This window comes from Cricetulus griseus (genome assembly GCF_003668045.3).
Source record: "Cricetulus griseus strain 17A/GY chromosome 1 unlocalized genomic scaffold, alternate assembly CriGri-PICRH-1.0 chr1_0, whole genome shotgun sequence".
NCBI lineage: Eukaryota > Metazoa > Chordata > Mammalia > Rodentia > Cricetidae > Cricetulus > Cricetulus griseus.
Window position 1 is genome coordinate 10,240,569 of NW_023276806.1, and position 26,068 is coordinate 10,266,636.

At 42.2% G+C, this 26,068-nt stretch overlaps 1 protein-coding gene across 12 annotated transcripts in view; it reads left to right on the forward strand.

Moving 5' to 3' along the window:
* Positions 1 to 3,441: 3,441 nt before the first annotated feature.
* Positions 3,442 to 26,068, forward strand: part of Adgrl2 (adhesion G protein-coupled receptor L2) — a 173,034-nt gene continuing 150,407 nt past the window's right edge. For 9 of the 12 annotated variants that reach the window (XM_027395941.2, XM_027395947.2, XM_027395948.2 and 6 more), the window contains exon 1: positions 5,262 to 5,394. The gene's annotated coding sequence lies outside the window, so the exon portion shown is untranslated. Of the gene's footprint in view, positions 3,573 to 3,996; positions 4,127 to 5,261; positions 5,395 to 7,060; positions 7,195 to 26,068 lie in introns of those variants that run through there. The other 3 variants (XM_035451260.1, XM_035451258.1, XM_035451259.1) reach the window with 3 other exon arrangements.

The window sequence follows — 26,068 nt, forward strand, 5'->3', positions numbered from 1 at the left end:
AGAGAGAAAGTAAAAAGAAAAAACAAAGCTAGCAACGTTCAACCAGCCCTAGTTAAGTTTGTGGCCCACACTGACCTGAGTTGTTCTAGAGCATTGTGCCACAGGGCTTTGTGGAGCAGGGGGCTAGCTGTTTCTCCACCAAACATCAAAGCCTAGTTATCAAGAAAAGAGCTCCAAGTTCAATTTAGGCTACAATCTAACTAATTTTGCTCCTAGTGCTGAGCTAGAAAGTGGAGTAGTTTCATATATTTTTTGTTTGTTTGTTTTTTGTTCTGTTTTTGAGACAAGGTAGCCATGTAGGTCAACTAAGTAGCTCTGGCTGTCCTGGAAGTCACTCTGTAGACCAGGCTGGCCTCGAACTCCCAAAGATCTGCCAGCCTCTGACTCCAAAGTGCTGGGATTAAAGGTGTGCACCATTATGCCCGTTTTATTCAAAAGCCCTTTTCAATTTCTCAGGTAAAGATGTGTTCTTTATAACAGACTCACCTTCCCTTCAAGACAGTTCCCTTCGCCGATTTAATTTAGTCACCAGGTTGTTTCACCCACCCTCACGTTCCAGCCTCTCTCCTCCATTGCAGCCCTGTGAAGTTTCCTTCAGACTTGGTTTGTTTATATTCAAGTTTGCTCCAGCAGGGCAATGAAGAAGCTACCAGCTGAATTTACCGGCTTATACCAATCCCAACACTTTGCCACTATGTCCATTTTCATTTTTCTCGATTAACTTGTTACCTAAACTGTCACTATTCAGACTGTATTTTGACAAATACCTGATCATTTTCCTTGTAAACAAAGATACATGGATGGCAAGCAGCTTTGAAAATTAATGTGATTTCAGTATCAGAAATACATGAGCCTATTGAATAAAATAATTTCTAGTTTCTTGAAGTTGTTTAAATTAAAAACATGCCTTTCTACAGTTGGGAAAACATGTATGGTAGAAATGTTTGAAGCCCAGCAATCTCTCTAACCACATAAGCTAATGAGTTCCTTCTGTTTTCTTTGAATGAAATCACCATGAGTGGTTAGATGTTGATTTAACATAAAACAAATGGAAATGGGTGTTTCTTTTGTCCTTTGTAGAATCTATTTAAAAAAAAAAACAATTAGCAAGTATGATGAAGAAGTCAATGATTTTGCCATTACTCAAATAGTAATACCAATTGAGTAGTTGTGTCCAGTCCATTGGATTTTAGGGACAAATAACATATTCAATTCCCCTGGCATTGCTCACATCTGTAGACACTATTTAGCAACTCATTTCATTTTTTTTTTCTTCTACTGCCATAACACCTGTACTGCTGTAGACTTTGTTTTGAATTGTCATGAAGTGTCAGGTAAGTTATGTTTTCTGGATGTGGACAGCTCAGCTCTATTCCTTTTCAGTGTCTGGTCTGGTGCTAACAGCTTAATCTTGAATATTTGAATTGAATCTATTGTTCTAGCAATTCTTTCTTGTATATATGCACAGAAGTTGAACTATTATGATACATAAATAATAAAGAATTAAAAATTCCTTAATATTCAAGATATTTTGGAGATGGAACATCACTGTGTGTGTGTGTGTGTGTGTGTGTGTGTGTGTGTTGACATAGCAAGTATACATTCTTACGGTGAAAATTTTCTGAACCTTTGAGCTGTAGAGAATACATACTCTATTGAATCAAGATTGGAAATTCTTATGGGCCATTTTATGTTCCCTGAAGTTGTAACGCACTATTGGCAAACTTTTTCCTTTTAAGTGTGTGTGTGTGTGTGTGTGTGTGTGTGTGTGTGTGTGTGTGTGTGTGTGTGTAATGCTGTCTCCTTAGAAACATAGTGGAGAGTGACTCACTTTATGTCCTGGCATCAAAGAGTATCAGACATATGAAATGTAGACAGTGGTTTCTTTCAGAGATTCTTTCTTGGAGAATTAAATAAATGAGCCAACATATGGCCAGCTTAATTCAGGCAAAAATGTCTATTGATTACTTACTAAGCTCACTAAATAAAAACTTCAGGCTAAGTTTTGCTTCCCCAAAGAAAATAGGATTAGACGGGTCTGTGCACTCACTGGGGCTTCCTGTGAATCAGGGCAGATGAATGAAAACCTTCAAAGCCGAACAAAAGAAAGAGCTGGATTTTTTTTTTTTTTTGGCAAATGCAAATTATTAGTAGTTTGACATACTCACAAATAAAACATTTTTTTAAAGGAGAATGTGATATTAATGATCTTTGATGTCTGAGAAACATTGGTCTGAGTTCTCTTCACCTACTTTAAGTAGGCAGACTTGACTTTTCTAGGAGGACCTGCACCTTGTACAGCTTTTGACTAGTTGGAAGATGTAAGCACACTAGTGTGTTTGCATGAGCTCTGTTGGGTGTGTGTTTTCCAGACTACTTTAACTCTGCATGCATGAGATTTGAACTGGTTTACCTAAGAAATTCCAACTGGGGAGCATATGTCCTGCGAAGCCCAAGTTTTAAAAGCACCCTAAATCCGGTAGAAGAAATCGGGTCTTAGGAGAATCCCTTTTGAATCTGAGAATGACAATGTGATTCGGATATGTGCACATTTAACTTCAGATTTTCTACAGTCAAGAACGCAATTGACCGGTATTTGAATGACTTTAGTGCTGCAAATATTTGGCTCGGTGACAAAATGCAAATGCTAATTGATATTCAGAATCTTCAGAGTCTTCAGAGAAATCTCCTGTTGACATTTTAATAACGTTGTTTGGAATGATTTCCGAAGTGTGGTGACTGCAACATACCCGCAGTCACAAAAAAGTACATATTGTTTCTGAAAGCAAATAAGCTCGAGTTTCATCCGGTTTTCTGGAGGGTTCAAATCTGGGAGAATCAGCTTCTCGAAGGCAAACGGCTGAATTCATTAACCCACTCGGTAGTTTATGGATACAATGGAAAACTTACTGTTTGTGTTCAGAAATCTTGTAATTAAAACAAAAATCCAGATTTGATTATTTACTTCCTCCGGCAGAAGACGCTTAGCCAGTTTTTAAACGTTTATTTATTTATTTATTTATTTATTTATTTATTTATTTATTTTCTCCTAGCATGATATTGTTGTGGTCAGCTAGTTTCTGTCGTTTGCTGACACTGTCAGCAGAGAGGGACAAGGAAGTGTTTGGAGAGGACAAGAGCTTACGCGGTTTCAATGTAAGGAAAAGGGAGACAGATCTGAGAGGTCTGTGAGTGCTCCAGCAAGCAAAGCCTCGCAGGCTCCTTTCCTTCCGTTGCATGTCCTGGTGAGTTTAATCAAAAACAAACAGAACGCCCTCGTGAAATATAGTCAATAAAGTCAAAGTTTAGCTTAGCTCTACGTAACTACAAAGAAAAAGTCATCGCAATTAAAAAAAAATGTAACTTTCGTTAACGAGCGCGCCGGAAATCTCAGGTATCAAAGACGCATTAGCCCTGGAGCGTCCCCTGCGCGCCGCAGCCGGACGGAGTCAGCGGCGGCGAACAGACCTCCTTTCTCCTGCGAGCAGTCACACAAAAGGAGGGCTGCGGGAACTAAAAGTTTCGGGGCCTCCGGCTCGGGGCGCGCGGAGCACAGAAAACCTGGAGATGGGGTGGGTAAAAGACGCTTCCAGAGCGTCCCGACGCAGTCTTGGCAAGGAGTGAGCTCCTGGGCCTGGAGGGGAAGAGGGAAATTGGGAGCGGGGTCCCGAGCTGCAGGCCCCAGCGGCCCCAGTGGCCGGCCCCCGGTGGCCAGAACGCCGAGCTCTCCCGGATCCCCTGCACCGGGATCCCGAAATAAAAGCGATCTTTGGAAAGTGCATGTGTGCGCGCGGGCTGTGGAGCGTGCAGCGGGCTCGCCGAGAGTGGAGTTGGGGGGGCGGGGTGCAGAGGGTGAAGGCTGGATACCGAACCCCGGGACCTGGCTGGTGGGTGGGTGGGGGGGGGACGCCAGCCGATAGCCAGGGGGAGGAGAGGGGAGGGGCGCGAGCTTGCGCGGGCGCCTTTGGGGCGCGTTCCGCGGCCGTGCGCGCGCGTCCCCCGCCGCCACCGCCACCGGCGCCTCCCGGAAAGCCCTGTGGCCGCCCCACCGGGCCGATCCCGGGCCGGTCAGTCTTGGGGCGGCTGCTCGGCCGTCGCCACCGCCACCCGAAAGGCTAGATCGCCCGTAAGTGTCCCCTTCGCTCCTCCTCCTCTTTCTGCCCTGCGCTCGGGCGCCCCGCTGCCGCAGCTGCTCCACTGGAGTGGAAAATGGCCATTGGGCGCAATGAGTTCTAGATTATCTGCTCCGCGTTTTGTACTCAGCTGCCTGTCTTCTTTGGAGTTTGCACAAGCCCCTTGGCTGGCAAACGCGGGAGGGAGAGGCGGATGCCGCGCCGCGGTCCGAGCTCATATGTTTATATGATTAGCAATCCCGGGGTGGGGGGTGGGCTGGGGGTGGGGACTGAGGAGGAGGAGGAGGAGGAGGAGGAGGAGGAGGAGGAGGAGGAGGAGGAGGAGGAGGAGGCAGGAGGTGACTCCAGTTCAGCCCTAGCTGAGTCCGTGTCAGGACTTCGGGCTCCCCGTCTCTGGCTCCCTGCTCTCCTTGCTCTCCTCTAGCTCTCACTCTCTCCGCGCTCACACACACTCACACACGCACACACACACTCACACTCACACGCACACGCACGCAGAGGTGCCCGAGCGCCATCGGGAGCTTAACGGAGGATTCTTGGCGATTGTTGAGGGGACCAGCCTCCCTCCGCGGCTGTGCATCGGCGCGGCTCTTCCCTGCTCCTCCCGACGCCGCTTCCCCCGACCCCGAGTTCCTCGTCTCCTGCGTCCGCAGAGCACCCCCAACCCCCAGGCCAGGAGACCCGACATGTGAGAAAGGGCCGGCGGCAGAGTCGTGCCCCAGGCCGCAGGGGCGGCGCGTGCGCCGGATGCAGGTCCTGCCGGCGCTGCCCGCGCGCTCCGGGCTTCTCCGGACAGACTGACGGACTTGGCCTCGCTTCCCCGCGCTCGTTCCCCCGCCGCTGCCAGGAGACTCCCGAGTCGGCGCACCTCCGCCTGCCTCGCTCTCCGATCCCCGCATCTTTTGCTTTTGAATTTTGATTTTTGGCTCCGAAGGGAGCGTGCGGCGGTAGGCGCGCGCGTGTGTGGGCACAGCCCCCCGTGTCGCGGAGCGGCGAGTGGGAAACTGCGGGAAGATGTTGACTTAAGCCCCCGGCAGCCGCCCGGGCCGCTGGGCTGCTTGGCTGGACTCGGCGGCTGACGGCGGTGGAGACTCGAGCCGGAGGACACGGCGTGTCCGGCCCGCCAGCCGCGGCTGCCACCTCGCCGCGCGCGCTCGGCCACCAGGAGCACCAGTGCCGGTCGCCGCGGCCCCTCTCTAGCGCCCGTGTCCCCGCACGGCTCCCAGCACCAGATTGGCCCTCCCCCGGGGCGCACACCGAGGTAAGCGACAACAATGTGCCTCTGTGCCCGACTTCGGAGACCTGTTTGCTGGGCGCCTCCTGATGGGGCTGACGCCTCGGAGGTGGCCGTGTCCCGGGGTCAGACCTGCGCTGGCCACTCGTGCGCAGCCCTTCCCGCCGACATCGATCCGCAGAACTCTGTGCGGTGCAGCCCGCTCGCCGGGCCGCGTGTGGCTATTGTCACGCTCTCGGGAATCAGGCTGGCTGCTGGGGACCGAGAAGGCGGGGGTGCGGGCTTGCCAGGCAGCTCCAGCCTAATCTTGCATTTGGGGGGCATTTCTTAAAAAGCTTGGGGACCGGAAGGTGCCCTTGGTTCTTTACGCAGCGGGCGGGGAGGGGACTGTGAAGTGCGTTTTCGACCCGGCTGTCCCACCCTAGGTGTTGGGCCTCAGGCTCGGCAGGGACTCGTCCGTGGGTTGTCCCTGGGAGCGAGTCCCTGGCAAGGGGACTGTGGGGGAGGGCTTGGATGAGTTGTTGCGGGCCGTCGTTTCTTGTCGTTGGTCAGGTGGTGCGGAGAGGCGAGGATGAGAGAAAAGCACACCCAGATGTGGCCGCGCGGGTTTCGGGGCTGGCAGCGATTAGGGGCGCCTGCTGCCGGGGTCGGGGGAGCCCGGCGACCGGGCGGGAGGGTGGCGGGGCCCGGGGACTCAGCGGGCCAGGGCCAAGGTAGAGAAGCTCCCGGACCGGCAGTGAGAGGGCAGCAGCGGGCCGCGCTGGGCCTGCAGGAGAAGTTAAGGGGCGTGGGCTCCCGGGCTGCCTTTGGGCTGGGGAGCCTGCTAGGTCGTGTGCGAGCCCCGGGTTGGAAGCAGGAGGGAAAGGAGTCGTGGGAGGAGCGCGAAGGGAGGGAGACCCTTGAGGTCGCGGGCGTGGGCTCCTGGATTCGAGACCCTCCGCCACACCACAGGGACGAGGGCAACCCACATCGAGAAGGCGTCCCTGAGTGTGCAGGACTACTGCACTTGGGCCAGTAAAGTTTTTTTTTTTGTTTGTTTTTTTCTCTTTTTGTCTTCCAACTGCAGGGTTTGGGTTTGGGTTAGAAGCAATCGCTGGAGGCTTTAGCCAGTGCGGGGTTGTCTCTGAGCAGAGACCGAGGCACGTGCGTCTTCCTGGGTGTTTATAGCCCTTGGTCCAGCCTGTCCTCTAAAAGCCGCGTCCTGCGCTGCCCATCATAGCCCTTCCCTGGCGTGTGGGGGCTCCCCCTCCCCCTCCTCTCTCTCTTTTCCCCCTTTCCGGCCCCTCCGTTCCGTTCCTCCAGATACAAACTGTGCGGTCTCATATTCAGACGGAGGAAACGCTTCCCTCCTTCTTCATGGAAGGTGTCAGGCTGCTCGGCAGCTTCTCCAGGCAGCCTGGGCGCGCCTGAGTCTCAGCAGCAGCCAGATGGTTGCCGTTACAAAGGCCAGGTTTCCGAGGAGGCCCCCCTTCCCCCGCTGCTGTTTCTGCTGCATTTCCCGGTTCTGGGTTCCCCTGCTTGTTCCCCCTTTCCAGAGGCGTCGTTTTCCCAGTAGTTGGTCCATTCATTTCTCCCCCCTGCAGTCTGAAGTCTTGAGCCTGCCCTCCGAGTTGAAGCTGCCTCCAGTTCCAACCTTGAAGAAAGGCACGCCCGTTTGGTCGGTGGTTGCCTGTTGGGAGTTCGCTTGCTAAGTCGGGGTCTGTGGCGGGTAAACATTAAGAAGTAGGCGCTAAAGGAGCACTCATTCGTCCGCAGAAATGCAGAAGTTTTGGGGGGTGACCGGGACAGCCTCCAGGTTGGATAGAACTGTCTCGAGCATAGCCAAAGGTAATTATAAATGGTAGAGTGTCCTTTGATGTTTACTTGGAGACGCCTAAGAAAACATGCCTAAGTTCAGGTGTGTTCGAACTTAAGTCTTCCCTTCCTCCACCGTCCAGTAAACTGGTGCGTGATGGAATCCCAAGGAACGCACGCTCTGCCGTTGAGTTAGTTCCTTTTGTTGCTTAGCTCCAAAAGAGGTGCCATTTCACATGCTGCTCAAATTGTTTGAATTAATGCAAGTGTGAATTCTTACCGTTTGAAGGGGACGATTAGCATATCAAAGGTTTCTTAGCTTCAGTTCAATTGAGAAAACTGCAGCCTGTCTTCCTTTTGCTTCCAAGCGGAGGCCCAAAGGGCAATGGGAATTGTAAAGGGTGCAGGCTGGAAGGAGCATCCAGGCTGTGCTGCCGAACTTTCCCTGTTCTGCAATTATGTGAGCTAAGAAACATTGTCTGTTACTCTAGAGCGCTTGCAGATGGCAATTCAATTATTTTCTATTGAAAAATGGTTTGTTCTTAGGAAAACGGTAACCTTTTGTTTTAGGATAGTCATTGTTGCGTTTGGGGTGCCCTTAGTGCAAGACTCTAAGAAAGCCTTACCGTCTAACCTAAAGCTTTCCTAAGACACACTTTGCTCTGTTATTACAATTAGAATGGCTTCCAATTAGTTAATACAACAATAGCTATTTTGTGATAAGACACTCATTGCTACACATTGGAAACTTTTTTTATATACTTGCTAAATTAATAGGGGATAAAAGGAAGTAAATCTTGTTGAAAATTAAAAGCCCATGTGAGCTTTATTAACACAACTTTTGATACAAGTATCAGCTTGGAAAGGGTTTCTAAGTGACAAAGACTCAAATTTTATGGCTTTTATTTAAATGGAGGTAATTTAGTTTAGATACTGTCTTGTTTTCATCTTTAAATTTTTGTCAAACACTAGACACTTTTTTGTTTAGCTTAAAGTTGTTTTTCAAAAAAAAAGCACCTAGTTTATTTGATTCAGTTTTCCCCCTATCTGTAGAGTACTATGTTGTCAGAATTTCTCTTAGCAATCCAGAACTTGAGTGAAGAAAGAAATAAGAAACTCGTCTGTGGAGCATTTGTGGAGGGCAAAGAGGTCAAGAGAGAGCTCTTTTCTTATGTGGAAAATTACTTGAATTTATTTCACTTCAGTTTTTCAAAACTGATTTTAAAGATAAACAGAATGGTTGAAAATTGTAAACTTCCTTCCTTCCTTCCTTCCTTCCTTCCTTCCTTCCTTCCTCCCCTCCTGTCTTTATTCCTTTTTCTTTTTGGTTTACCTGTGATGTTTGCTTTTGGCCCCCAATTTACATTCTTTTCTTGGAGGGAGGATTATTTACTCAGGGTTGGGATTCCTGGCTTCTATTTTAATAATGGAAATGAATTCTAATGTAGCAATTTCAGAGGGGGAAAACCCACCATTAATTGCCTAAATAGTTTAGTCTTTTGTTTAATGGGGTGATAATTGTTTTCAGATCAAGATGAGTTTTTTAGTGCCTTTCCAAAGGGGACCATCACCCTGCAAACATTTTATGATAGCTCTTTATCTGCTTTGTTCGGTAGCCAAAGAAGTACTGTAGTATTGGGGTGGGGGACATAATTGATAGCAATTGTGACTCCTGGGCTCCCATTGTCTTAACTCCTCTGCTTGGATTGCTAAGTGTGATGAAGAAAACACACCATCCTTGAGAGCTATTAGTGATCATCCAAAAATTACCTTGAAAATATCGTCCTTCATTTTATATGATCCTGAATTTGACAATTCTCTAAAGGTGTGAAATGCAGTGAAAATAAGATTTCGTAGAATTTAGATGACAAAATTGGGCTACTTAGAGAGAAATTAATGTGCAGTTGAAGCACTTCAGCCGCCATTCTCAATCACTTGGTTGGTATGTGTTGGCAACAGAAAACGAATTTAGAAATGCAGATAGCCCTGGGAGCAGGTAGTTAGGGAATTCAGAATATTGAATCATGTGGACTAGAACAAACCAATTACTTCAAGTTTTGACATGAGAATTTCCAATAAATAACTTTTGTTTTCCAGGCTTTTCCCTCTGTTTTATTAGTGGGGTAGCATCAAAGCAACCAACAGAACTTGCAAATGTCATAAAAAAGAACATAAATACATAGGTCTCACACGAAGCACTGAGAGTCCTAATTTAAGACGAGCACTTGGAGTTTTTACTGCTGCGGTTTCCACCATCAGCTGAAACACCAGGATTCTGGGTGTTTCTTAAAACATGCAGAGGACAGAGAGCTTTATAACCAAGGCTAACTTAGGGTCAGGCCTTTGTTTGATCAATACTGAAGCTCCCTGTGCTTTCTTAAAAAATTTAGGGTGTGTTTTAGTGTCCTTAAGTCATATGGGGTATGAGAAAACTGACAGAGACGTGAAGGTCAGAGTAACAGGAGATCTGCGAACCCAAGTCATAAAAACGCTATTGCTCTGTTTTCTATAAAAATATTTATGTGACCTAACTTTTGTGAAAAATTATTTAAAGGCTAGTTTATTAACAGATGTAGGGTGCACTTGAGACACCATTAGAGACTCATTGCTGTACGTGGGCTTAACACACCTGTGCTAGAAGTAAGGTTCATATTCACGGAGGGAGGTTATGTACAAGCTTGCCTATTTAAATTGAAGGTTTCGATAAACTCCTACAAATAGCAACTGTTGTAGCTGGGCGTCAAAAGGACTTGGATTCTTCCAGATTCCTTGGTCAGTTCAGCTCTTGTGCTTATCGGTTCACACTGCCTCCATCTATAACTGTTTTGGAACTATTTTGAACAATGATTAAAACATTTCTACTTGAAAGCCAGAGGAAAATCATAGGTTGGTTGGCCTCTCAGTTACATAACTCTAGTTCTTCAGGCCTCCCCAAATGCTCACCTCTGCAAATAATTCTTGATTAAAGGTTGAACAAGTGCTTAATCATTAGATTACTATAATTAGGGTGATCTTATCAGAAAAATAGATGATGGACTCTATTCTCCAAAATCTTCAGTTGCATGAGATGTTCTCAAAGATTGGGTAAAGTAATGACTTTTTCTTTTCTTTCTTTCTCTCTTTTTAAAAATGCTTTAAGAAACAGCTTGAGGAGATGATTTGTTTAATATACAGATAGATGGTTAATTACTGGAATTAGGTATGTGAATCCTAACACTTAATATACTGACTAGTGTGGTCACAAACAAGGGGTAATTAGCACCCAGCAGACTTCAGGTAGGTACTTGAGTCTGATGTGTAGGTTTCCTTAAACATGTGTTATAAACTAGAAAATTCCTTAGTAATTTTTTATGTAAGTAGTTATTTTTAGGCAAGTCATGGGCCATAAGAATAGGAAGCTCCAATCAGCTAAAAATATCTTTAAAAAATCAATATTTTAGGTTATTGTTCTGATAGACTAAATGCAAGTAATAGTTTGGATCCTTCTAAGTTTATTATTCTCTCCCACCCTGCCCCCCCTACAGAAAACCTCTTATGTTTGACAAGCAAATACTACCTGGAAAGAGTAAGTTTAAGGAACCAAACTCCTGATACCTCCAAATAAAGTGCAGTTACTGCAGATGCTTTGGAAATGTCTGGAAAGCACAAAGCAAATCCAGATACAATTTGTTTAATTACAACAAAAATATGGCTCTATGAAGCTATACTGTTTGTCTTCATAGAGGATTTTATGCATTTTGTGGTAGTAAGTAAAATCCCATCACACTTGTATAAATTTGTTCAATTACTAGAACAGCTAAAAGAAAAAAAATCAATTTGGATTGAAAAGCAACAGAAATTAGATTACCTTGGTTAGAAGAAACTTGCCAGCATTGTTGAAATTGCTTAATAATATCAAAAGTCACTGTGCTTTGCAGTGTGAGGATGTTGGCTCCTGTTGTAATATGCATGTGCTTGCTTACTGGGTGACTTTTTTTTATTATGCATCATTTTTTCTTTTCTCTTTCCATTTTTATTTTCATGGCAGTAGTTACATAACACATAGGAAACTGTACTCTTGGGTGTTGTTATTTGTTGTAGAGGTTGCTTTTCTAGAATTTTGATCAGTTGATATTTTGGATCAGTGTTGTGAAATGCTGCACATGATTTTAGGAATCTGAAGAAACTTCCTCCATCAGAAAGGGCAGCCAGGTAGTATCCACGAGAACACATTGTAGGATTTCTTTTTCTTTTTTCTTTTTTTTTATCACCAACACTAGAGTTATAGGGAATCCTGTATCTTAAATTCTTAGTGCAGTAAAGTGGTGCAGACTTCATTGCTGCAGATAGCTGGGCACCTGTTTTATGGCCACCTTGATTCATTCTGGCACTCAGCTTCTGCCCCAGTGCAAGGATAGTCACAAGTGCTTCTCAAAAGCCACCAGCCTGTTTTTAGGTCATCAAGTCAACTTCCTGGAATTTCTAGGGAAACCAGTTGAAAGGAGGGGGACAAATGTCACTTTAAATAGAGATGTTTAAATCAGATTTCTGCCTGAGGGTAAAATTTAGGTCTGTCTTAGCCCGGATGTAATGTCTCTCTCTGCAGAGCAAGGCATTAATCAGTGCAGGACAAGAAAGCGTGGGGTGAAAATGGGTCCCAGGCTGGCCTGCCATTCATGTCTCGTCTCCCAAATCTGCAAGGAGCATCTCCCACACATTAAAAGGCAGACACAGTAGGATATTGCACCCCAGTCTCTGAATTCTGGTGCTGCAATTAGTTTCCTGGAAAGAAACACACTTAAGCTGGGTGTGCAGTGGGAGAGCAAAAACCCAAACCCCTAGAAGCCTTTTTAAAGAGGTAGATTCAGGAGTTCATAAAACCAGAAATGTAGGGTTGAAAAGCAGGCTGGAGAAGCACCCTGAAATATATGACCAAGTCTTAGTTCTATTTTAGAATATACTAAATCACCTTAATTCTTTTTAAAAAATTGAGTGTAGAGAAAAAAAAAGGACATAAAGAGTGAACTGTTAATTCTTGGCTTTGAAGGTTGGCAGAAGCAGGTAAGACAGGACCATCAAGTCAGAACAAAAGCATAGAGAGCCCCTGTCTTTTTCTGTATGCACAATGACATTTTTAGCACAGTAGTGGCAAAAGGATGCGGCAGAGTCGTCCTAATAGAAAGGCAGGTTTAGCCATCAAAGCCTACTCTTTAATCTGTTCTTTGCCAACCATATACACATGAGCAAACCACTTATATTCTGAACATCTTCATACATTGGTATTTCTAGACAGTTATATTCTAAGAATTAATGAAAATTTGAAATGCAAACCATGTATGATTATGGCATATCTTTTAAAAATGATTGGCCTCTGGACTGCTCTCAAAGGTGTTCTCAGCCTTTGGACCCTAAACTGTCTATGCTGCCCACTGTTTGCCTCCTCCCCTGGTCCTGTTACGTCAGTCTGCATCTGGAGTTGATCGCTACTGAGGGATTAGATGGTTGATAATCTAACCCCAGTTACTGCCAAAATGGCCGTTGGCTGGTGAGCAGACTACACGATGTTGGTTCTGACTGACGCTTTCTTTTGTAGACCATAGCAACACAGTTTATTTATAGAGAGTGCAAAGGAGAGTTTTAAAAATAAGCTCCAATTCTCATTCTTTTCAAAAACTGAAGTGCTGTGATACTACTTTTCCATAAAATGGGCGAACCGTTAATAATGTTGATAAACTCAATACTTGGTGTTTATTTTCTATAGAATACCATTACGTAATCAGTTCTCTGCTTCCACTCACGTAGAACAGAAGTGTTAAAAATGGTGTTTCTGTCTTTGCTTAAAAGCAGCATTTATTTTTCTCCTTTTCATTTCTTCACTGCACACGTACCTTCCACAGGGAAATTTTATTCTTCCGCATTAAAAGCTTCTGTCTTTTAGTGTTTGGTGCTGTGGTTATTGATTAGAAATTACATTTCTTACACATCCTTTTCCCACTAATTTCCGCCCCTTCCCCCAGCACTAGGAATTGGGCTTAGGCCTTGTACTTGCTGCAAAGCAAGGTTCTCCCTTTGTGTTCCATCCCCAGTTTCTTCCTTGTATTCCTAATTTTTTGATTCTTAAAGTTGTTTTAGTTCCTAGAATCCCTGGCTTTCAAAGGGAGCAGCCTTTGGTAATGTTGCTGGTTTCTGCTCCTGTATTCTAGTAGTTCAGTGTTTTCACAGAGCTTGCTGAAGGCTTCCTGTGAACTGATAACAGGGTACGTACAATGGAGATAGATAGGCTGAACGTACTCTGTGTCTTGTTTTCCATCTTTAAAAAGATGGATACAATACAAAACTGCTTCATTTAGTTTCAGATGCATCAACAAATAGAAATTATATACTGGATGGAGTTAGGATGCCTTAGGCATCTCTGTCATGCGGAAGATAATGCCTGGCTGGTTGTGCCTTCTCTGTAATAGGCAAATAAAGCTTTTTTCTGTTGTGTCTGCTGTGGTACCCACAAGATACACTAAAGTCAGTCTTCACATTTTTACTGGTTTTAAAATTTACAGATATCCTACATTTTAAAATGCCTTTGCCTTATTTTCTTTGTTTCCTTGGGGTAAAAAAAAAAAAATCTAGTGACATAGAATTTTTGTTTCTATAGTTAGCCTGAAAATTAATCCATGTCTATATTTGTGTTAGTTTTATAGTGCTGAGGTTTTAATCTGGAGCCCTGTGCACACTAGGCAAGTGTGTTCTGACTCAGAACCACACCCACTTCCTGTAATTTTCATTTGCTCATTAAATATTTTGTTTATAAGCATCACCTTTGTGGAGTATGGTGGCACAAGAATGTAATCCCAGTGCACAGGAGGCTGAGGCAGAAGGATTGCCGTGAGCTGGGGATCAGTCTGGGTTATATAGGGAGTCCCTGTATCAGAGAGTCAAACCAAGCCAAAAGAAACAAAAATTAAGAAGGAAACAGTTTTTATAAGCTTATCAATTAATGTAAGGCAAATCAAGTTAGATTTGGCTTGTTTCTGTTCATTATTCACACATTATAAAGGGTGGTGGGGGTGTTGGAAAGGAGAGATCACAAAATTGATGGCATCAGTCATTGTGTTTTCAGCAACATTTGAGTTATCATATTGTCCCCCACACTTAGGGACTGTTCTTCACCCTTTCCTGTTGTGTGAACCCTAATTTTTATGAGCCCGAGGGATGGACGTTTGGCAAAAGTGGGTCTTGGGTAAAGATAGATTAAAAGAAAATCTGAAACAAATATCGAAAAAGAGATAATGGCATTTGCAATGTAAATAATGTTTTTTTTCTTAAATTTTTCATTCTCATGCTGAATTAATAAAAAATTGTTTGAAAGAATCAATACTCTCCTCTGTCTTGGAATTCCTGAGAAAAAGACGATGAAGTGTGAGATGTATTCATTTAAGACAGTTTTTGTCTTTTCCTGTCAGTTGATCACCAGTTGTCTCCTTTGATGGCCTGCCTGTGTTCAGAAGGTGAATGAAATAAATGGGTGGGGCACTTGGCTTTGGGTGTCTTATCATTTTAGGCTGGTTAAGTGTAAACAAGGTTTCTGTTTTTGTCCCCTGCCTCCCATGATGTGAATAGCTCTGGGATGACTGATAATGACTGATAAAACTGGCAGTTTGGGAATGCTGCCAGGCCAGGTTACTTTCTTCTCCAGGGTGGAGAATGAGATAATTATTTGCCAAGCACAGATTTTTAGGAAACCTCATTTTAGTTCAAATGAGAGAACAGGATAGGTGATAGTACTTAGCTATTACAAGTATGTTTGCTAACTCTTGTTATTACCTGCAGAGGGAGCTTGTATATGAGATAAAATAGTCAGGGCACATTGCATTGATAATTTCCCCTCGAAAATTACTTTAAGGACATTTAATTTAGTTTTGTGTGTGAGAAAATGATGGTTAAAACGTGAGGTATTTTGAGGTTAGTCAAATTCCGATGAAATTTAGTACCTCAATGCTTGTCATTTTCTGTATTCATAGACTATAAGTCTTCCCTTAATTAGTAAAAGTATTAGAAAAATCCTAAAGATAAATACATCAGATTAATTCATTTTTGAGCTTTTATTTTATTCTGACTTAACTTCTAGGGGAGAAATATTTTGAAAAGTCTCTAGACCTGTGTCCATTAAAGACTAGATGCCAAGGTTTCAGGAATTTTCCCAGGTTATATAAAATATTATTAAATGACTATTAAATACAAAGTGGCAAATTGTATTCCTGTCTCCATCCGAGACTAGTCTGCTTGGTCAATAGATTAAATTAGATGAATGTGTTCTTGTTTCAAAAACAAAGAATGATCCCTTCAGGCTAAAGACTTCTGCTTGTCCAAGTGAGCAAATTAGTCAGTGACACTTAGACAAGGGGGACCATCAGGAGGGACCTACAGACAGGGATGAGGAGGGAACTGTTGATAACCTGGAAAAAGACGAATGCAAGCAGGGCAGCCTATGCTTGACTGAAAACTGTTCCTTCATGAACTGTGCCAACGGGATTTCCGAGACTCTAACTAGCTTAATTCTGGGTTTAGGCGTTTTGACAATTAGGGCAGCAAGTACTCCGGTCCTTGTCATTTGTTTCACTCTACCTGCACCCATTGGTTTTTGGTGGCAGATTCAACAGTGTCAATATCTATTGACAGTGCCAGCATCTATTTTTTGATGAAGTAATATTTGAGAATTTGCTTGTTGGAGGGATATGAAAAAGGGTTATCCACTTATGTATTCTTGAAGAAGAGATGTAATAGTCTCTTTGCCTTTGCCAAATTGGTGTGACAAACATACTTATTTTGTATTTTAAAGGGCTTTGATTCTTAATGAAATTCACTGTATTGAACATATTATTCCATTAGCTAATCTTTACCTAATATGCAGAGTCAGATCATTACTGTTATACAGAGTAACCCTGCAGGTAAGAAAAATGCTGTAATAGAGAGATTCCTGGCACTGACACGGGCTTTTGTGTAAATGTTACACTCCGTGTTATCTCAACAAGTCTGTGCTACAGCTCTGGAGCATTTTCATAACAGGGTAAGACTGTTAGCAACAGCAATTATTCTTCAACAGGATTACGGGGCTGTGCTTCACACAAGCATCCGCATACTCCTTTTCAATAGCATTATTGATGGGCATTCCTTACTGCCAAGTTTGTGTCATTGTTTTAATACTGCTATGCGGGGACATTGCTTGTCCCAGTGGGTAGGCACTGGGAAGTGGAGACTGACAGCTCTCTCAGCTAATGCCTCCGCTTCTTCCTTCCCAGCAAGGTAAGGGTTACTGCAGAATTCATTCCAGGAAAACTGGGAGGCGAGGCACAGGGGCTGTCACAAAGTGCATAACTTCTGTGATGTTATTGGAAAGGCACAGCTAGGGTAAGTGCTACTTGTATTGTCTTAAATGTAAAGGTAGACCATTTATTTCAGGGATGTCCCCACCCCTAGGTTCCTGAAATGTGAGTCCATTGTAAAATGCTTTCAAATGTTCTTATAAAAATACTGCTGGTTATGTACAATTCTGGGAATGGTTATGGAAGGCATGGATAGCTGCTTTTCCGGTTAGAAGCAGCCCCGACAGTCTCTGGAAGTTGTCAGACAGTCTTATATATTCTTGAAGAATATAAGTTCGTGAGGTAACATCTCATGCTCATTTATAAATTTATGATTTCAGAGTAAATGTGGTTGCGTTGGTCCCATATTCATCTGAGCAGACTTTTTTTTTAAAGACAAGATATATTATGAATAGATTATATTTAAGAATAATATTCACAAATAAGTAGTGAGCATACTGTCAAAATAATTCTCATAAAAGGGTTATAAAATGGAAGATATTCATTTTAAAACGTGTGTCTTTGATCTCTCTTAAATCATGAGTCAAATCTTATGGCAAGTATTTTGAAAGGAGGCAGAGCACATAAATTCTGAACAGTAATCACGGGCTTGTTTGTTGGCTTGTTTGTGGGTATTTGGAGCAAGGAATGAAAAGTTAGGAATCTGGATGGTTTCAAAGCTAGATGAGAAAAAAGAAAAAATATTTAAAATTTATTTTAAATTCTCTCCTGTTCCTAGACTTTAAGCGTTAATGTTTTAATTTAAAGATAAAATAGTAAAACTGTCACTTATTTTCTAGTTGTTTCAAAAGAATTCCCTTTGTTTCACTGATTTCTCAGATTTAAGTCTAACAAAGGTCTAAGGAGTACATCTTATTATGTGTACTTTGGTAGGTTTTTGTGGCATTCACATGATACCATCCGTTCAAACCTTAACAAAATAGCGAATGGGTGAAGGTCATACAATATCAAATTTCTACAATTTTTGAAGAATAGAATTCAATATTTCACACTTTCCCCCATTCATTGAAGAGTTTTAGTTTTGCCTTTATATCAAGTCAAACACGTCTAAGGAGATATCAGAAACTCAAAATATAAAAACTGAGGCTTTATGTCTGTCTCTAATATCTGTGTGGTTGAAATGTTTTCACGTAAATGAGAGGTGAGCCTACTGTTTTTGATTTCCATTCTGAAAAAGAATAAAACTGAGTCAGATTCTTTAATCACTGAATTTTATGTTATGGTTTCAAAGAATTAATTTGTATTTACTGCTCCTTCAGTCAGGTTTGATTTCAGAAGACATTTTTATTTTGACAAAATATAAATCAAAGCAGAGGGTCCTATTATTTATGCCAAGTCCCTCAGTAAAAGATTAGCATAGATTCAAAGAAAATCCTTATGCAGTTATTTTAGGACCTATGTGGGCTTCATGACAAAGCTGTTGTGATCTCTTAGTAGTAATGACAGTGTGAGACATTAATACCTATCCCGTTGAAATTATTTGAGTTGCATTTTGAGTTATTGGAGACTGTCTTTCTTTTGTATCTGGGGTTTGGGGTAACAGCTGCAACACATTAAGATATTAGCAGTACATTCTAAAACCACTTTTCGCCAAGCATAACCTCCATAAAAATTTAGCTTTGATTAATACTTATAAAGTATTTTGTAGAATTATGAAGACATAGAATTCATATAAATTGGGTGAAAAAATTATTAATGAACACAACAGCCAAGTATATTGTTTATAATTTGTTATTTTATTAGAATAGCCTTCTTCTATACCCATTTGATGGCTTAGAATTTGATGAACTCTGAATCCATTGCAAATAAATTATTACTATCCTTGTAAAGGCATGTTTCATATTTCATTATGTATTGCAGATATTTATGACAAAATATTTGAGTTTAGTTTATGTACAGCTTTATTCTAGGAACTTGTAATTGAAACCATTAAATGAGAATAGATTTAATTTGTTTCAGTTGCCATTACATTTAAAACATTTCCAAGAATAAAGCTTAAATATCCTATTACTTGTATTATTTTCTTTACATACCGTGTGTGTGTGTGTGTGTGTGTGTGTGTGTGTGTGTGTGTGTGTGTGTGTGTGTGTTGGGGGTGGGGTATGTAAATGCCTTGGTACACATGTAGAGGTCCGTAACCTTCCAGAGTGCATTCTTTTCTTGCACAATGGGGGTTCTGGGAATCAAATTCAGTTCACCCGGCATGGCAACAAGGGCTCTGCCTTCACCCTTCTCACTGACCCACAACTTACTTTTAAATACTGCATTTTCCAAAATACTTGAGATTGATTTTTAATACTTGGAATATTCTTGAAAGCCTGGAGAATAAGAATTTGATCTGTTTAAAACAATAGTCAATTAAATAATCCATGTTACATCTATTGTTTAACTATTTGAAGAATTTTAAAAATGGTGAGGCTGAGGCTGGAGAATTGCCATGACTTTGAGGCCATCCTGTGCTGCAGGGTGAGAACCCTATTGTAAAAAGCCAAAGCGAGCAAACAAAAAACAGTAGTGAAAATGGGTCAAGACATTATGGTCTCTTTCTCACTGATGTGTGTTAATTCTATGACAATCAAGTCAGAAAATTTTCAGGAATATTGTAGTCATATCATCATGACATTAGTGTTGAATTAAAAATAACTTGGAAACACAGTTTTGATGTGTAGATGTAACTTATTAAACCACTGTTGCCTGTTTGTAAAGAATAATGTCTAATTCCTGTGCACTTATAAAACAGGCCCATTACCATCAGAGCACTCAGGCACTATTCCTCCCACCTTTGAAGCATTTTGTATATGACTTTAATTCTTTGAGGATGTCCTCATATAGAATAGTTATTATCAAGATTGCTTTTTGATAAACTCATATTCTTCACATACCACTGAATTGCTGATTTTTTTTTGTTTTCTTCCTCAACAATTATTTTCGTGGGGTTTGGAGGAGTGACTTAGAGTTTAAGAGTGCTTGCTGCTCTTGCAGAGGACCTGGGTTTGGTGTCTGCCTGTTCTCAGCACCCTCATCAGGCAATCATAACAGCCTGTAACTCCAGTTGCAAGGGACCCCATGCCTCTGGGCTCTATGGGCACCTGCACACACACAGCACACATAAATTCACTGCATAAATAAACATAATAAATAAATCTCAATATTTTTAAGAAAATACTTTTCCGTTCACACCAAAGTAAGTTCTGCTGTTTGACCCCTCACCCCAAGAGTGAGAAGTGCTTTTAGTGACTGCTAGCGGGTCATAACTGTTCCATGTAGGTGAAATGCACACTGGTCATGTGACCTCAGATGTATTCAAGCCCTCCCTGGTTAGTACAAGAAAACTAGATACCCCCCACCCCCCTCCTTGTTTGGCATCATTGTGAGAGGCTGCCCTTAATGCTATGCTGATCACTCATTGTAAATTATGGGTGGCCTTTGCCAGCATGCAAAATAAACCTTGATATCACATCCTTTTTTTTTTTTTTTTTTTCCTGAAAAGAAATAGTAGGAGTTTCCATTGGCGCTCCTTAGAGGACACTGAGTGCTGGGTGTGCACTGCCACCTTCAATTTCTATGAGCAGTGGTGGGGTTTTAAAGGGACAGGGGAGCTAGTTTATAAGAGGGTTGGCAGGGGAAAGTATGCACCTCAGTAGATTAATTTTGTTCATTCCATCCCAGCTTATGCTAAATCAAATAATTAAATGCTTCTTGCTTGGATGTAGCATGGTTGATCATCTTAGTCTTTGGATATAAACAGGCTTGGCTCTCTGTTACTTCCAGTAATATTACTGTATTTGTGAGATCCAAGTCCCAATTTTTTTCTCATGTGTCTTACTTTCTATTAGATACTACAATCTTGGTGAAATTAGGTGGTGACTGCATTGTGTTGTCCTTAATTTGTGTTTATTTCATAAGAAGAAAAGTGCAGAGATATAAAGAGCGTACGGAATTCTGAGCACAGAGCTTTTGGGTAGGGACCTGTCATGGATCGATAATTAAAGATCCAAAGAGTCAAACTGAAAATTCTAGTTAGAGTTCCCCAAAGCAGGCTGTAGTTTGAGCTAATGGCTTTCATTTTCATTAACACTCTTTGCTCAGGTAACTTTGGAGACCACCCAGGCTTCAAAGTCTTTAGGTCCATTCATCTCTGAGCATTCATTCTTGGTTTGTGAAATTGACACTTTTAATACCAAGTACTTAAGAGAGTTTTAATATTTTTCATCATTTTAACATAGAGTTTTATTTTTTAAAAAATGAAAAAGAGAGCTAGGGTGTAGACTGGATGTGTTCAGTGTTCTTGAAGCCCTGGGTTTCTTGCACAAAGCCCGAAGTGAAGTGTAGGTGTTAAGCAAAATTAAAGATTTTGGAATCACGTGTTGTAGGACAGTAGACACAGCTTTAACGGGATGAGGGGGGCAGAAGTCATGTTTGCACTTTCCAACAGCTACAAATTTAGTAGAGGTTAGTAGTTGACTACAAGTGTGGATGATGCCTGAAAACCCCAGATGATGAATATAAGCAACCTAGAGAAGAACGATTTTGGTTTAATACATGTAGATTTTACAGATTCAATGAAAAAAAAGAGCAAATACCATCCACAGTTTAATTAAAACCAGAGACTTACCACTTTTCTTTCAAAATCTATAACAGATACCCAAATTGCTTATTTACCTGACTGGTATCTCTTCCCATCTCTGAAATGGTTTTACATATAAGGCTGTTAATTTTACCAATATCTCAGATGACTTTTCAGGTCCACAGACATATTAGGGTCCTCTGGCATCGCAATAGCATATTTGAATGAGTGAACCCTCACGCTTGGCAGCCCTGTCAGCCACACCAATCATGAATGATTCAGCTTTTGCCATTGTTTTTCCATGAGTTTCCTCTTCAAGTTTCAAGAAACCTTTCTAGTGTGGCCGCAACTCGGGAATTTCAGTGTTAGAAGAAGTACTTTCAGAGACTTCTTAAAATATAATTTATACTTAAAGTATCTTTTGAAAAAGATCTAGCTCCTGCATGGGTACAATTTGTGAAAGTAGGTTACATTATTTTAGCTTCGAGCAACTGTCTTCAGTGGTGTTCCTGGGTGAGTGGCAGGCTAGGGCTGGGGTTTACTTTAATAATCCACAGTTTTTGCAGTGCCTTGGATTTCACCTTCAGGATGTTATTTTTGGTTCCCTGTAATACCACAGAGGTTATTGTGGCCACACATGTGGGTTCAAAAATTTGACAGCATTTCTGGTACCAAGTTGGCCCAAATTACCAGACCAAAAATATGCATTTGCTTGCACTGTTCTTCAAGTCTGTCTTTTAAAATACTGTGCTTTAACCTTTCCAAGAACAAGCCCCGGATAAGCACATTTCATCTAGTGGACTATTAATCTGAGGCTTTAGTTTTGTTTGTTCTCGATGCATGGATGTTTATTAAGGCCCTTCCTGAAGGGAGGTACTATCATGTGAGTTTTGCTCAAGAACTGTGGTGAGCTTTGTGCACTGTAAAGACGTGACCAAATGAAGTGTAGAGCGAAAGCTAGGAACACAGCGGAGAGCGCACTGAAAATGAGTGGTGTGGAAAGGGACATACCTTTCAGGTCTGTGCCAGAGGAAGGCTGCAGGCAGAGTCCGCGCTGTTTCTGAGGAGGAAGGTTTGGGGCCTTTGTCAGAGGAATGCGTTTGAGCACTGTCAGTCACAGCAAGTGGAAGCAGATGGAACTGGACTGTTAGTTTGGGATGTGTTTGAGCACTGTCAGTCACGCCCAAGGACGTGGACCTGGACTGTTTGGTGGGTTGTGTCTGTTAAGAACTTGCACTGTTATGGTGGTGCAGAGCATAACTGCTTACACTCTCAGTTGAGAGAGTATTACATTGAATTGCTAGTTTCTGAACATTGTGGGGCCGTGAAATAGAGTGGGGAGATGTTGGAAGGGATGGAAACCTAATTTGAAGCTGTGGAGGACTGTCCCGGTGAGAGGACAGACAGTGATGACAGACAGATGGTACAGTGGTTGAGTGTAATCCAGTAAGTGAAGGAGGAGTGAGGAATCAAAGCCCAGGACTCAGGTTCTACCCACAGCCCCTTCACAAAGGAGAGGCCTTTTCCTGTTTGTCATAATGCTTAGAGGAGCATAGCTAAATGCTCACTGTCCCAGTTTGCTTTAAGCTAACATGCGCTGTGCCTATTTAGTGTGATGCTGATATCCAGGGCCTCATGCACGCTAGGCAAGTGTTCTCCTCTCGTGCCATATCCCCGGTCACTGTATGTGTATTTTTAACGTGATATGTGTGCAAAAATAGATTTTTCCCATTCTTTATACCAATACCTACAAGTGTTTTGGGGAGTGAACTGCTGTGTGCTTAAGCAGTATGTTTTTCAATTGCTCCTATAAGATGAGTCAATGTATAGTTTTCAGGCTACAAGCTTAGGCTTTCAGTTAATTAATTAATTAATTTATGAGAGTCTTGATAGCCAGCTCTTATAATCTATTTCAAATGACATGCTTACTTTATCCTGGATAGATACTTTGAGATATTTGTCATTGTTCTGGTTTCCCTACTGTTGTAAGAGCTCTGTAAACAATCAGCTTGATAGTCAGTATTCATAGGTTTCCTTAGTTACCACACTGTCCCCTCATAGATAGTTTAGAAATCTCTCTGTCCCTGAAGATTTTTTTTTTATTCATTGCAGTTTATCTTTAATGAATTAATCTTTCTCTTTGGTTATCATAAATTCCTAATGTTATATGTTTATTGAATTAAATACAATTAACTAAATGTAAAAATTAAAAAGTAGAAAGCATAGTGTTCCTACTAACTTTTGTCCTCTATAAAGGTAAAAATATGTAGTAGAATTTCAAAGCTTGAATGGTCGTTTATGCCTGTTCTCTCAGCACCCAGTAGGAAGAATTCAGGAGGATTACCATGAGTTGCAGGACAGCCTCTGGTATTATAGGACTTGTCTCAAAAAGAACAGAACTCAACCCCAATCCTAGATGGCAGTCATATTAGGTTTTGTTGGTGGTCCTTTGTAGTATGGTAATTGAACAACAGCCTGTCTGTGCTCAGTGATGGGCTGGCTCACCGTGGCCTCAGTCACAGTGGGCTGTCAGTCTCCTTTTGGTAGGAGGTGCTTGGGATCTCTACTTAGCAGACCTCACCCTTTCTAAGCTAAAGCAGTCCCACTGAGGGGGACAGGTGTGAACCTTTGCCACATCCTCTTGTCTCTCCAACTCTTTCCATGTACTCTGAGTAGGTAGATGATAAACACTTTGAGTCTCATGATGAGATTCAAGTTTACAACACAACTAACTCGCTCAGGATTCTCAGGGACCCAGGAGAGGTAACAGTAGAATGGGCATTGGGTGCTCTGGACTCATCCCAAAGTGTGTTGCTTTTAGACAGTGGAGGGCGTTTTGTGTGTTAAGGTGGAGCTTCAAATTCAGATGGCCCTCAGTAAATGCTTTCCATGGCTTTTCATTGAGGTAGATTTAAGCTGGTGAATGGTGGTTCCAGTAGTCAGGTGGCCCAAGTCTTTTGACAACCATCTTCATCTTTCATTTCAGTTTTGGCCGGATTCCCCACTCCCCCCTTTTTTTTTCTTTTCTCATTTCTGATCAAGGCTGAGTCCTTCCCTATTCATATTCTCTGTGTGTGCCTCTGTCTGTCTCTCTCTCCCTTCCTTCTGCCCCTCCTTTCCTTTCTTCCTTCTCCCTGCTTCCCTCCCTTTTTATTAAAGGATTTTCTAGTTTTTGGTAGCCTAGATGATGAGTCAGTAACTACAATGTCAAAATTAAGGTCTAATACTGAGAACAGGAAGTGTTGGTGTCTCTCTACCTGAAAATGCCAGAGCGTAAGTACAAAAGGTAATACTTTCCCCCATTGTGATGTGATGCCTGGTGGAGTTACCATATAAAAGCACGGGGCTGCTCTCCCTCGCCTCATCATAGCTCCAGAATCCCTGCTCCCAGCATACCTGGCCCCAAACTGTCCCCAGCGTCAGTATCCTCCTCCCTGTTATCCTCTTGAAGGGAGCATAAAGATTCAGGACAGAGGGTCTCCTATGTGGACTTGTTTCTCTTTCCTTCTGAAAGAATCATTCATGCTGGGGACAAGATTCAAGGTAATTAGTTTGAGTTAACGGGAATTAACTGTGAATTCTTGCTGGTGTTGAAGTGTGAATGTCATTGTATTTAGTGCGTTGTGGAAACTAAACACAATAATAATTCTTAAAAGTGAGATTTTTTTCATGTTTGTAGGGTAAAGTATTTCAAGCAATGTTTTCATAATATTTTAATAAATCGGTGCTTGGACTGTTACCAAACCCTGTTACCATTGAGTCATCTAGCAGCCTGTGAAACAAAGGCACTTAATTTTTACATGAGATACTAACACAGGTGGTCACATTTTTGGCATGAGAACATGTTCTGGAGTGCAAAGCGCCATTTGTTCGCAGCTCTTTTCTTCAGTGGGTGACTGTACATCATTAGTGGATTATCTTCATCTCTTAATTGTGAAATGACAGGAGTCTTTGAAGGGGGAGAGCAGGAGGGCGGTTCCCTGCTTCCAGAATCCTTATATTAAAATCTGACTAGAGTCTCATTACGTTCTTGCTTTCCCATAGCAGAAGTGTACTGTAAATTGCATTAGATGAAACTGAATACTAACTGTGGTTTGATTTAAAGTATTAATAAAAATCTAAATTTGTACATAAGGCTGCAGGATTTCAGGATTTTTAATTTAGTGAAATGCCAGAATAAATTCCTTGTGTTTAGTTTGAGAAGTTTCATGAGAAATGCTTCTTAGCCAAATTAGGACATATCACACCGTTTACAGAGTCTAATTATTAAAACCTGTTAAATTTTGTATTTAATACCTGTGTGTCTTTTTGTAAATGAGTTTCTTAGGCTTATTGTCAATGTTGAGTTTATGTATTATGGATAATTAGTTTGCAAATGCCGGTATGATTTCCAAGTTGCCATGCTTTTGCAGTCGTCTCTATGAGTCACAGAGTAAAAAGTGGCATTTCCTAGTGCATGAGGTGAAGATACCTGATGGAGTCCTTACCGAAGGCTGGGGTTAAATCCTAACGTTGAGGTTACCGCTCAGTCAAATAAAAGTGAGATGTTCAACTGGGTAACTCACTGGTCTAGTATTCGTGAGAAAAATGTGAACTTTTTTTTCAGTTCCTCAATCTGGGTTTGAATTGACTCTGGGGCCTCGTTCATGCTAGGCAAGCACCATGCGATTGGCCCACATTCCAAGCCCACGTTTTTATTCAGAGTGGAAGTAAAAGTCTTTTTGATCTTGTTTTAAGCATGTATGTTATTAACCTCTGCTCAATGATGTTTCATGTCAAGGGGGACTTTACTGAGAGAAGCAGTTATTTTTCCCACATAGTAAGTATGGGGAAATGCAGGCTCACTTTAAAAATTGGCAACAGAAAAACAAATCACCAGGATTTTTTTGGTGTACTTTTCAACCCAGATGTCTAATCTGTTCACTATACAATCTTCAGTTTTTACCTAAACGCAGAATTAGAAGATTCAGTATCAGCAGCTTCA